Consider the following 13908-nt stretch of genomic DNA (forward strand, 5'->3'; position numbering starts at 1 on the left):
GGCGGGAAAAAGCTGTTAATGGCGGACAACCGGCGGGAATCGATCTGTGACGGAGTCCGATGGCGGGGACCCTCCGGAACCGGCAGGAGACTCCTTTTTGAGGTAAACTTGTTCTTTTCTTCAGGCACGCAGTACCCGGGTGTTGCGGGCACGTAATCCTGCCGACTACGCCAAAGTTGACGCGCCCCCTGGGCCATATTCTTTAGGGGAATACCCGGAGCCGGATCAGATGGGGGTTGTAGTCTCCGAGTGGCTGTGACCCGGTCCGTGCCCAGGGTGTCAAGCTCAGAGTATGTGGCAGTCCTACAGATGTTATAAAGTTCTTTATGTCGACTACGCCACCCGTTGTATTGCGGTCACTACGGCCGCCGCTGCAGCAGGGTCCGCTGAGGCTGATGGTGTTGGTGCAGCTTTTGATAGTATAACCCCCAACGGGTGGGGTATAGCCTCAGGGGGTCAGGTGCAGAGGATGGGGGTTGTGGTGGTGCAGCATAGATGGTAATTAAAGACAGAGTCGGGTTGTGCAGTTTAGGGTATTTACTTACTGCTGATGTTCCGGTCACTCCAGCTTCAAGTGACCACCCGAGCCGTGCTGCGTCCACCAGGTCCTGGATTCAGCCAACCCCCAAGCAAGTCCGGAGCGTGATCCTGAGCCCTCCTTCCTGTCCTGTCTTCTAGCCGTCCCCACCAGGGATCCACCTAGGTCCAGCTCCCTCGGGCCTTCTGTTGGGAGACCCTTGGCCTTGGGTTCCCTGACCCTACACGTGGTTTGCCTTCAGGGTGGATGTGGTGGGTGGCCGTGGCAGATCCTGCCCACGGCCTCCGGTCTCTGGCTAGGGTGTGCTTTAGCCCCCACCAGTTTGGGATCCGGTACCCAGTTGCCAACTCTTCACCCGGTGATGGACTTTGGGTTCTCAGAGTCCTTTTCTTTCACCCCCTCTGGGTCTTTCTTCCTTTCTCCTCTCTCTCTCTCTGGGGCTGCTCTGCTCCTCTTCCTCTGGCTGCTCTGCCAAGGCTGATGTCTCTCTGGCTCCTCACAGACTGACCCTGATCTTAGATGGTGCCCACCTTATATACTCCCTCTATGTGTGAGCTCAGGTGACCAGCACCCAATGAGCTCCTAACTTTACCCAGGCTGCTCCCCCTATCTGCCCCTACACTACTGGGATGTACCACCCCCCTCCCACTCCAGCCAGGAACAGACTCGGTCGTACCTGCACATTTCTAAGTGGGAGTACCGTTGGTCTGCTCCTCGGAAATGGGATGTGTGTAGTGCATGCAGCTTTCTGAGCTCAGTTCCACACTCCATCCTTACCCGGGAGTGGAATATCACACCTCTGGGTTGAGGTGCAATACCCCTGTAGCAGCCGAATCCTCAGGGTGCTACAACAGCATGGAGAAGACCCCTGGAAGCATCTCTGACTCCCAGATCGCTACTGAGAACAAATTTCCATGTCTCAATGTTATAAAATTCTGTGAGGCATCCATGGGTTCAAAATCTCACTACACCCCTAGATGAATTCCTTAGGTAGTGGAGTTTCCAATATGGGGTGACCTGGGGGTGGGGGTTCTGCTGTTTTGGCACCTCAGGGGCTAAACTAATGGAGCCCATAATCTATTCAAAAGAAATCTGCGTTCTAAAAGCCAAGTAGCGCTCCTTCCCATCTGATCCCTGCCGGGTGCTCAAACAGTAGTGTATATCCACATATAGAATGCTGCCACATGCGGGAGAAATTGCAGAACAAATTGTTGGGTCCAAATTTGGTGCTAAAACAGTGTTTTTTAAAAAAAAAAAAAAAATTTGTTCTCACATCTAAATGTGTTATTCCTTGAGGGGGCTAGTTTCCAAAATGCTGTCACTTGTGGGGGTTTCTGCTGTTTTTCATGTCAGGGGCTCTACAAATGTGACATGGCATCCACTCTTGATTCAGTCTTTTTTGCGTTCAAAAAGTCAAAACAGTGCTCCTTCCCTTCCAAGCTTTGTTGTGTGCCCAAACAATAGTTTTCCCCCACATATGGGGAATCAACATGCTCAGTAGAAATTGCACAACAAATTTTGTGGTCCATTTTATCCTGTTACCCTTGTGAAAATAAAAAATTTGGGGCTATAGTAAAATTTTATGAAAAAATTTTCATTTTTGCTTCCACATTGCTTTAGTTCCTGTGAAGCACCTGAAGGGTTAATAAACTTCTTGAATGCGGTTTTGAGGACTTGGAGGGGTGCAGGTTTTAGAATGGTGTCACTTTTGGGTATTTTCTGTCATATCGGCCTCCCAAAGTCACTTCAAATGTGATATGGTCCCTATAAAAATAGTTTTGTAAATTTTGTTGGAAAAATTAGAAATCACTGGTCAACATTTAAACCTTCTAACTTCCTAACAAAAAAAAAAAATGTTTTAAAAATTGTGCTGTTGTAAAGTAAACATATGGGAAATGTTATTTATTAACTATTTTGTGTGACACAACTCTCTGGTTTAAAGGCATAGGAATTAGAAGTTTGAAAATTGCAAAATTTTCAACATTTTCACCAAATTGTCGTATCAAAATTTTTTACCACTATCATGAAATACAATATGTCACTAAAAACAGTCTCAGAATCAGCGGGATCCATTGAAGCGTTCCAGAGTTATTACCACATGAAGTGACACTGGTCAGAATTCAAAAATTTGGCCTGGTCATTAATGTCCAAATTGTCTCAGTCACTAAGGGGTTAATAGACAATTTACACAGGAATACTGCGCTTCAGATACACTCTGAATGATCTGTATTAGACGATTGTTCATTGGCTGTCATTGTTCTCGGCAGCACAAGTCTTGTGCCAAGAATGATAATGTTGTGTGCATCTCAAAAGATCATTTCACCTGACGATTGAGCAGTTTGTTTATTCGGAGGATTTTTCGCAGCCGATTTAGGCCGGTTTCACATGTCCGTATATTTCGGTATAAACCGGTACCAGAGATATCCGTGTCTCATGTTTCCCTGTGTGTCACATGTGGCAACCATGTTCCACCCCTGAGCAGCATCAAGATCACACGGAACGGTGCCTGGGAATCACTGTACAGTTAGCACTGTTCCCATACGCGGGGTGCTGAACACTGCCCTCATCATGGTTCCTACCGGTGCTGCGATCAGCACCAGCAGGAGACAATGATGAGGGTAGTAGTGTCTGCTCCCGCAGTGTCCACCTGTAAAAATAAGAATAAAATAATAAAATCCTTATACTCACATGTCCTATGTGTCCCTAGCTTTAATTCTCTGACCGCTGATGCTGAGGAGCCAGGGATAATGAGCCGCACCAGCGAGCGGGCCCCGGAGCTGAGCTCAGGAGCGGTGTCCTGTCACTCAGTGAGCCCAGCTCCGGGGCCATGTGTCTATAAATTCTTAGTGGGGTTTTTCCTAAAATTGTCAGCCGTTGGACTCACTGCATACCCTATAACTGTATAGCAGACTCTCTCCTTTCTAATGGGAACATGTCGTACTTGTTATTGTGGCCCTGCTCCATGTGTCTTTAAATTCTTAGTGGGGTTTTTCCTAAAATTGTCAGCTGTTGGACTCACTGCATACCCTATAACTGTATAGCAGACTCTCTCCTTTCTAATGGGAACAAGTCGTACCTTGTTACTGTGGCCCTGCTCTGTGTGTCTTTAAATTCTTAGTGGGTTTTTTCCTAAAATTGTCAGCCATTGGACTCATTGCATACCCTATAACTGTATAGCAGACCCTCTCCTTTCTAATGGGAACATGTCGTACCTTGTTACTGTGGCCCTGCTCTATGTGTCTTTAAATTCTTAATGGGGTTTTTCCCAAATTTTGGCAGCCCTTGCAGTCACAGCATGGGCATTACCACTTATAGGAGACCCGATCCTTTATAATGGGAACATTTTTTTACTGAGACCCTCCTCTATGTCTCTTCAAAGGGGTATTGGGTTGCATCCAAATTTCTGGCAGCCCTTGCAGTCACTGGATAAGCTATAACAGTATAGGAGACCCACTTGTTAATAATGGGAACAACAAAGCATAGCCGGCTGATGGCTCTCTAACAATAGCTAGGGCCGACTGCTGGCCTTTTAAGAATAGTAAGGGCCGTCTGATGTCCCTATAAAAATAGGCTTTATGACTTTCAGAGTCCCTCCATCATAAATAAAACAGGAAGTGTCTGATGATGTGTCACACACCACATTACCAGCTAAGGTTGTAAAATGTTAAAATGACATTTCCCGGTGAATGCATTTGTCTTAAAAAAATACATAAAAAAAAACAAAACAATAGGATCTTTCTTTAGTATAAAAAACAGCGTCACCAATTTAGCAACAATGTAATCACATTGTTCAGCTCATGCACCTCCTCCTCCATCTCCGAAATGACCACATCAGTCACAAGCTGACAGCACTGCAGCACTGTCTTGGCCAAGCAGCAACAGGCTGTGCTGAAGATAACATGCTTAATACTTAATTGACAAACCGCCCAGCGCTGCAGAGTTGTTGAAAGCTGTAACACAGCAGTCTGATCTGTGGCTCTCACCGCTGAACATACAGCCAGGCATGGTCGTGTGTGTCAATGTCCGGAACCTGGTGACGGAGAAATGACACCCAGAATAGATATGGTTTCCCTCTATGCCAGACCTTTCGTCGAGCTAAATACAACTCTCAGCAAAAAAAGCTGTGGAGTGGCTCCATACCGTCCCTGGCCACATTCACCTGTCCACGTGTTTGTGGTTAGGCGGTCCTTCCCAGTAAGTGCACTGGGGAGGGCACTGGTAATGTTGTGGGACCCATGCTTGTGGAAGGCGGAGACGACACCGGGAGAAACAGTGGCGGCTGGGGACCGAGTATGGACACCCGGCCGCCGCAGGCATGAGGTTATGAAAAGCTTCCGCCTCCACGACCCGAAAAGGCCACATTTCAAGTGCAAGCAGCTGTCAAAAATTTGGCAGTATAGTATTGCAGCCTGTGGGTGGGTGGCTGCCTGCATACTTGCGCTTGCATTCCAAGGAATGGGGTAGGGAAAACTGAATGCTGCACTGGGACAAGGACGTGGACGGTGATGTCTGCAACGACAGGTGCATGGCGGGAGGCATCTTCGCATGCGCCAAGAATCACTTATGATGGGCACACTTTTAGGCAGTGACCTGGGAGTCAGAAATGGTTCCAGAGGTCTTCCCCATGCTGGTCCCATGTCTTTTCAGCACTGTATGCATGTGTCTGATGATGTGTCACACACCACATGGCCAGATAAGGTTGTAAAATGTTAAAATGACATTTCCCAGTGTATGCATTTGTCTTTGCTGAAAGCAATGCAGAAGTGCAAAATCGCATCAAAAACTACGTGTGAACATAGCCCAAGGTGTGGAGGAGTATTTTTGGTTTTGGTTATTTATTTTGCCATATATACAAGTCATTACCCTGGAAAGGATGTTCCTTAATATATTTCCCAGGAAAATCCATTTTGGTTTTGTTTTTGTATGTTTTATTGTGAGTCCGTAAAAGTGGCGTAATACTCTGACAACGTTGTTGACAGCAGTGACTTGGGAGTCAGAAATGCTTCCAGGGGTCTTCCCCATGCTGTTCCCATCTCATTTGGGCACTGTTCCCATCGATTTGGGAAATTTTTAGGCCCTCTGCAGACCGCCGTGTGGAGCCGCCTGAAAAATGCTCGAGTTTCCCATAGACTTACATTGGGCTCGTTGCTCGGGTCGAGCACCCGAGTATTACAATGTGCTCGACCCGAGCAACGAGTACCCAAGCATTTTAGTGCTCGCTCATCACTAATAATAATGCCTACACACTGTAGTTCACTCCCAGAAGATTTAGGTCTGAGCCGAAAATACAACAAACAAGCGTTTTTAAATGAAAAAAAATTCTGTTGTTTACCCGAGAAACACTCAGGTAATCCTACCTTAAGTTCTTCATAGCATTCTGCAGGGTATTTACTCATGTACTGCTGAAGATCGGCAACCTCCAGAGTCAATCCTTTCAAGCATTGAGCAAGCTCCTGGATGGTACACATACTGAAGATAACCGAGGAAGAGGAGAGGAGAAAAAAAAAAAAAACTTTTTTTTTTTTAAACAGGGCGGGACATACTGTTATGTACTGCAACTTAGAACTAAGGAATAGGAGGGAAAAGCTGTCCCTTCACTGAGACTCAGCTTAACCCTACGCTGGAGTGGGTGCCCTATTATGAATAGCCGCACCTAAACTCCTGCACTGAACTCAAACGAAGACATGAAGGAAGGGGAAAAGGGGTCCCTAAAAGATCTAAGGACTGGGAGCAAAACTGGAGACCTCCTAACAGAAAAGTTAGTTGCAGAAACGAAGATAAAAGGGAACAAAACTGGTGGAACAAGAAGTCCCAAGCAATCAATTGTCCAAAGCACAAAGAACTTAACAAGGCTACTTAGCCAGAGCACAAGCGTAACAACACTGATGTGCAGCATGGAATGGGAGACAGGTGCTAAGTAATAAAGAGTGAAGAGATCACGTGACCAAGACACCCAGCACCAGAGGAAAAGACTAGAAGCCAGCAAACCACAACAAGATGGCCGATAGTAAAACAACATAGATTCTAACAGCCAGACTGCCAACAGCCAAGACTTCCCTTTCCTGACAAAGAGGACGACTGTCCATGCTTTCCTCCTCCTCATCCTCCACCTTTCCACCTCTTCATTCTCCCTCTCCTCACGCCATCCACGCTGACCAGGCGGTATGAATGTTGTGTGGGTAGTAACATCTGTAGCGCATGAAACCAGCTCCTGTTCCTCCTCCTGTTCCTCCTTCTCCTCATTATCACCCAACCTGCATTGAGATGAGATGAGGCTAGGCTGTGTAGCATCAACCTGTATAGTTCCTTGCTCCATATCATGCTCCCCCTGCAATGCCTCCTCTTTAATTGTGAGCAACAAGCGTTTCATTAGACAGAGAAGAAGGATGGTGACGTCATCGCCGCTCACCATCTTGATGGAGTCCTCAAAGTTTTGGAGGATGGCACAGATGTCAGACATTTATGCCCACTCATCAGCTCTTATGTGTGGAGGCTGACTTGAATACCGACAGGCGTATTGAAGCTGGTACTCAACGACTGCCCTCTGCTGCTCACAAATCCTCCCCAACATATGCAAGGTTGAGTTCTACTGTATGGTGACATCACACACCAGTTGATGAGCTGGAAGCTGCAAGCGCTGCTGAAGCACAGCGAGGGTGGTGGAAGCTGTAGCTGACTTTCCGAAATGGGCAGACTGACGGCGTACTTTGACAACCAGCTCCGGCAGATCCGGGTAAGTTTTGAAAAACCGCTGAATCACTAGGTTGAGCACATGGACCAGGCATGGTACTTGTGCGAGGTTGCAAAGCTTCAGAGCCACCACCAGGTTCTGGCCATTGTCACAAACCACCATGCCTGGCTGTAGGTGCAGCGGTGACAGCCAGAGTTCTGCCTGCTCTGTTAAAGCTGTCAACAACACCATAGAGGTGTGCGGTTTGTCCCATAAGCATATCAGCTTCAGCACAGCCTGTTGCCACTTGGCCGAGGCAGTACTGCAGTGCTTCCAGCTTCCTACTGATGTGGTAATTTCGGAGATGGAGGCTGAAGAGGAGGAGGAGGTGCAGGAGCTTTATAATGTAGGGGCAACCCTGATTGACCCAGGGCCCACAATCCTTGGCGTCAGGAGGATGTGTTCCGTCCGACTGGGTCCCGGCTTCCCCTATTAACCCAGTGTGCCATCAGCGAGATGTATCGTCCCTGGCCACAAGCACTTGTCCATGTGTCCGTGGTTAGGTGGACCTTCCCTGTAACTGCATTGTTGAGGGCACGGCTAATGATCTGGGACACGTGCTTGTGTAAGGCAGGGACACCACACAGGGAGAAATAGTGGCAGCTGGAAACCGAGTACTGAGGGATGGCGGCCACCATGAGGTTGAAGAAAGATTGTGTCTCCACGAGCCTAAAAGACAATATTTAAAGTGCAAGCATTTTAGAAATGTGGCAGTTTAGTGCTATGGCCTGTGGGTGGTTGGCTGCATATTTGCGCTTGCGTTCAAAGGACTGGGGCAGGGACAAATGAATGCAGCCCTGAGACAAGGATGTGCACGTGGTTGCTTATGGTGGTGGTTGTGAGTGTCAAACTACAGGTGCAGGGCGGGAGGCATCTTTGCCTGCACCATGGACAGAGGATTGGTGTGCACGCACAACAGCGGTACAGGCAGTATTGTCACCCTTAGACACTGTTTCTGGACTCTGGCATTACTAGTCGGGTGCTTTGCTGTCATGTGCCTGAGCTTGCTGGTGGTGGTCAGGCTGGTAGTTTTGCTGCCCCTGATGATGCTGGCATGGCAGATTTTGCAAATAGCCTTTTTTTGGGTTAACTGGACAGTTTTTAAAAAAGAGCCAGACTATAGAAGACCTAACAGTTGGACTGGCAACTTTCCTCGTGTTAATGTCCCACCTCGTCTTCCCCGTATGCACCCTGGGCCTCCTTCTGACTCGCTGGCAATTGTGTCTCATCATCATCATCCACCTCTTGCGACAGTAATTGCACTTTTCAACCGTCGCCTTTATGTAACCATGGCTGCTCAAATATTTGGGCATAGCTACATGTGATCTCTTCTTGCCCCACTTGAAACGGGCCAGGAGAGAGGCCCAAATCTATAAATGGGAAAGTAAACAGCTCTTCTGAGCGTTCAAGTGTGGTATCAGTTGTCTCTGGGCACTCGGCATAGTGGGAGTAAGGAGGATCAGGGTGAGGAATATGTGGTCCATACTCATGGCTACTGAGACTGGACAGTGTGAAAGACGGTGGTGGTGGTGGCAAAGTGACTGGAAGCATTATATGCTATCCAACCAACAACCTTTTCACACTGCTCTGGCTTTAAGAGTGGGGTTCCGCTGCCCCCTACAAAGTGGGACAGAAAGATAGGGTGACCATGATGTGGGTGCTTGTTGTGCTCACTCAGCAGACATAATTTCAGCTTGCCCACGGCATAGGCCTTTGCGTGCACCATCACCATTACGTCCACTTCACTGTCCCTTGCCAAGCGTTTTGCCCATTTTAAATGGAGTGTAATTTTTGGCCCGCTCCAAAAAATGTCACGATTATAACTGCAGTAATATCGGATCACGTCTGATGACCAGGGTTTTAGGCAATGGCCTTATAGATGTGCTATTGGTCAGCGATCAAGTGTGAATAGGATGAACAACACACAACTGGCAGACTTTAAATGGAGGGTAATATGTAGCTTGCTCCAAAAAATGTCACGATTATCTCCTCAGTAATATCGGATAACGTCTGATGACTACGGTTTTAGGCAGTGGCCTTATAAATGTGGTATTGGTCAGCGACGAAGTGTGAATAGGATGAACAACACACAACTGGCAGACTTTAAATGGAGGGTAATATTTGGCACGCTCCAAAAAATGTCATAATTACCGCAGTAATATCAGATAACGTCTGATGACCACGGTTTTAGGCCTTATAGATGTGGTATTGGTCATAGACCAAGTGTGAATAGCATGAATAACACACAGCTGGCAGACTTTAAATGGAGGGTAAAATTTGGCATGCTCCAAAAAATGTCATGATTTTTACAGCAGTAATATCGGATAATGTCTGATGACCATGGTTTTAGGCAGTGGCCTTATAGATGTGGCATTGGTCAGCGACCAAGTGTGAATATGTTGAACAACACATAACTTGCAGACTTTAAATGGAGGGTAATATTTGGCATGCTCCAAAACATGTCACGATTATTACAGAAGTAATATCATATCACGTCTGACCACGGTTTTAAGCAGTGGCGTTATAGATATAAATAATCAGGATTAAGAGCAAAAAAAAATTTGGATGTGAATGTATTTTAATGCACATCTGAAACACACTTCTTTTTTGTGTAGCATCATGGGAAAGTGTAAAGAAATCAGCCAAGATATCAGGAAGAGAAATGTGGACTTTCACAAGTCTGGCTCATCCTTGGGTACAATTTCAAGATACCTGAAGGTGCCTCGCTCATCTGTACAAACAATTATACATAAGTACAAACAAGATGGGAATGTCCAGCATTCATACTGCTCAGGAAGGTAATGGGTTCTGTGTCTCAGACATGAACGTGCTTTGGTCCAACATGTGCATATAAATCCAAGGACAAAAGCAAAAGACCTTGTGAAGATGATGGCAGAAGCTGATAAGATTGTGTCAATATCCACAGTGAAACGAGTACTGTATCAACATAGGCTGAAAGTCCATGCTGCCAGGAAGAAGTCATTACTCCAAAAGAAACATAAAGAAACCAGATTAATGTTTGTAAATGTACACAGGAACAAAGACCTTAATTTTTGGAAACTTGTCCTGTGGTCTGAAGAAACTAAAATTGAACTTTTTGGGTATAATGACCATCGTTAAGTTTGGAGGAAAAAGAGAGAAGCTTGGAAGCCTAAGAATACCATCCCAACTGTGAAATACGGGGGTGGCATCATCATGTTGTGGGGTTGTTTTGCTGCAGGAGGGTCTGGTGCCCTTCACAAAATAGATGGCATCATGAGAAAAGAAGATCATGTGACAATACTGAAGCAACATCTCAAGACATCAGCCAGGAAGTTAAAGCTTGGTAAGAAATGGGTCTTCCAAATGGACAATGACCTGAAACTGTAATGCACACGCCCGGGCTGAGCGGCGTGTGCGTGCGATTCCACTGGACCATGCCGGAGAGTGAATGCCTGGAGGGGCGTAACTAGGTATTCACCCGATCCGACCAGGGTCGCACGACGGCATACGACGCCAGTGCACCAAGGAGGAACCGAGCAGAGGGACCAGGTGCTACTCCAGGACAGACCCCGGACACGGCTGTTGACCCACACAGGGGAATACAGGAACAGACAGGTTAGGCTGGCACACAGACTGGTGGGTATAGGCAGGCACGACTGGTATGCAGGCAGGCGGGTATGCAGGCAGGGGGGTACAGGCAAGCACGGCTAGAGTGCAGACAGGGAGGTGCTAGCAGGTAGGAACACAGGCGGGATAGGACCCAGTACACAGTGGGACTCAGGAACAGAACCACAGATGTGGCGGACAAACACAGCAGAGTGAGGCCGCCCAGAGAGGCGAGCGAGAGCAGGGCAGGACGAGACCGCCTAGAGCGGCGAGCGAGAGCAGAGCAGGACGAGGCCGCCCAGAGCGGCGAGCAAGAGCAGAGCAGGACGAGGCCGCCTGGAGCGGCGAGCAAGAGCAGAGCAGGACAAGGCCGCCCGGAGCAGCGAGCAAGAGCAGAGCAGGACAAGGCCGCCCGGAGCAAGAGCAGAGCAGGACGAGGCCGCCCGGAGCGGTGAGCAATAGCAGAGCAGGACGAGGCCACCTGGAGCGGCGAGCAAGAGCAGAGCAAGACAAGGCCGCCCGGAGCGGCGAGCAAGAGCAGAGCAAGACAAGGTCGCTCGGAGCAAGAGCAGAGCAGGACAAGGCCGCCTGGAGCGGCGAGCAAGAGCAGAGCAGGCTAGAACCGCCAGGAGCGGCGAGCAAGAGCAGAGCAGGCTAGAACCGCCGGAGCGGTGAGCAAGAGCAGAGCAGGCTAGAACCGCCAGAGCGGTGAGCAAAGGCAGAGCAGGCTAGAACCGCCGGAGCGGTGAACAAAGGCAGAGCAGGCTAGAACCGCCAGAGCGGTGAGCAAAGGCAGAGCAGGCTAGAACCGCCGGAGCGGTGAGCAAAGGCAGAGCAGGCTAGAACCGCCGGAGCGGTGAGCAAGGGCAGAGCAGGCTAGAACCGCCAGAGCGGTGAGCAAAGGCAGAGCAGGCTAGAACCGCCGGAGCGGTGAGCAAAGGCAGAGCAGGCTAGAACCGCTGGAGCGGTGAGCAAAGGCAGAGCAGGCTAGAACCGCCGGAGCAGTGAGCAAAGGCAGAGCAGGCTAGAACCGCCGGAGCGGTGAGCAAAGGCAGAGCAGGCTAGAACCGCCAGAGCAGTGAGCAAAGGCAGAGCAGGCTAGAACCGCCGGAGCGGTGAGCAAAGGCAGAGCAGGCTAGAACCGCCGGAGCGGTGAGCAAAGGCAGAGCAGGCTAGAACCGCCGGAGCAGTGAGCAAAGGCAGAGCAGGCTAGAACAGGGCTCTGTTCACACGGAACAGACAGGAAGGGAAAGGCAGAACCAGATACCCACAGGGTACTTGCAGTGAAGTAGCGAGTGGACCACAAACTCACAACCGGGAGTACAGTGACAACGAGCAGGAGTTAGGTACGAGTTCAGACTGTGCAGAAAAAGGAAAGGTACGGACGTAGAGAAACACGGGAAAACAGGCTAGAAGAGTATACAGACAAGAACAGACACAGTAGCAAGATACAGGAGCGGGTCTAGGAATGCAGCCCCTAGAAGGTGGGAGGAACAGGCCAGGAGCGTGTTCAGACAGGACAGACAAGATACAGGAGCGGGTCTAGGTATGCGGCCCCTAGAAGGCGAGACGAACAGGCAAGGAGCGTGTTCAGACAGGCCTGGAAATACAGCCTCCAGGATAGGCAGACAAGAGAACACAGAAGGGGACCTGGCACAATCAGAGTGAAAGACCACACTGAATGAAACACAATGCTCGGGCAGGGATTCATTGGAGCAGCTGGGTTAAATAGCAGATGACAGACAGCAATAGGCTGAGAACACACAAGGGGTGTGCCTGCAGCAGGTACAAGAAACAGGAAGTGATCGGGCGCCGTCCTTAAGCAGCAGACACAGAGGCAAGCAAACAGCATGGAGGGAAGCCAGGCTAGCAGACTGGACTGGAGATCAAGTGCGCGCTCTTGCACAGTGGGAGATGGACCACTATGCAAGAATGCCGCCAGGTATGTTACAGAAACATACTGCCAAAATGCTAACAAAGTGGCTTAAGGATAACAAAGTCAATGTTTTGAAGTGGCCATTACAGAGCCCTCATCTCAATCCTATTGAAAATTTATGGGCAAAGCTGAAAAGGCAGGTGTGACAAGGCGACCTACAAACCTGGATCAGTTACACCAGTTTTGTCAGGAGGAATGGGCCCGAATTCCGACCAACTATTGTGAGAAGCTTGTGGAAGTCAGACCCAAGTCATTCAGTTTAACCCCTTAAGCCCCGAGGGTGGTTTGCACGTTAATGACCAGGCCAATTTTTACAATTCTGACCACTGTCACTTTATGAGGTAATTACTCTGGAACGCTTCACCGGATCCCCCTGATTCTGAGAATATTTTTTCGTGACATATTGTACTTCATGATTGTGGTAAAATTTCTACGATATCACTTGCGTTTATTTGTGAAAAAAACGGAAATTTGGCGAAAATTTTGAAAATTTTGCAATTTTCAAAATTTGAATTTTTGAGCCCTGAAATCAGAGAGATATGTCACACAAAAGAGTTAATAAATAACATTTCCCACATGTCTACTTTACATCAGCACAATTTTGGAACCAAAATTTTTTTTGTTAGGGAGCTATAAGGGTTAAAAGTTCACCAGCAATTTCTCATTTTTACAACAAAATTTACAAAACCATTTTTTTAGGGACCACATCACATTTGAAGTCACTTTGAGAGGTCTTTATGACAGAAAATACCCAAAAGTGACACCATTCTAAAAACTGCACCCCTCAAGGTGCTCAAAACCACATTCAAGAACTTTATTAACCCTTCAGGTGCTTCACAGGAATTTTTTGAATGTGGAAGAAAAAAATGAACATTTAACTTTTTTCACAAAAATTTTACTTTAGACCCATTTCTTTTTATTTTCACAGGGGTAACAAGAAAAAATGGACCCCAAAATTTGTTGTGCAATTTCCCCTGGGCACGCAGATACCCAATATTTGGGGAAAAAACACTGTTTGGGCGCACGGCAGGGCTCGGAAGGGAAGGAGCGCCATTTGACTTTTTGATTGTAAAATTTGCTTGAATAATTAGCGGACACCATGTTGTGTTTGGAGAG

Source organism: Phyllobates terribilis, unplaced genomic scaffold (genome assembly GCF_046119375.1).
Source record: "Phyllobates terribilis strain yellow unplaced genomic scaffold, ASM4611937v1 Scaffold_420__1_contigs__length_1611072, whole genome shotgun sequence".
NCBI classification, from domain to species: Eukaryota; Metazoa; Chordata; class Amphibia; order Anura; family Dendrobatidae; genus Phyllobates; species Phyllobates terribilis.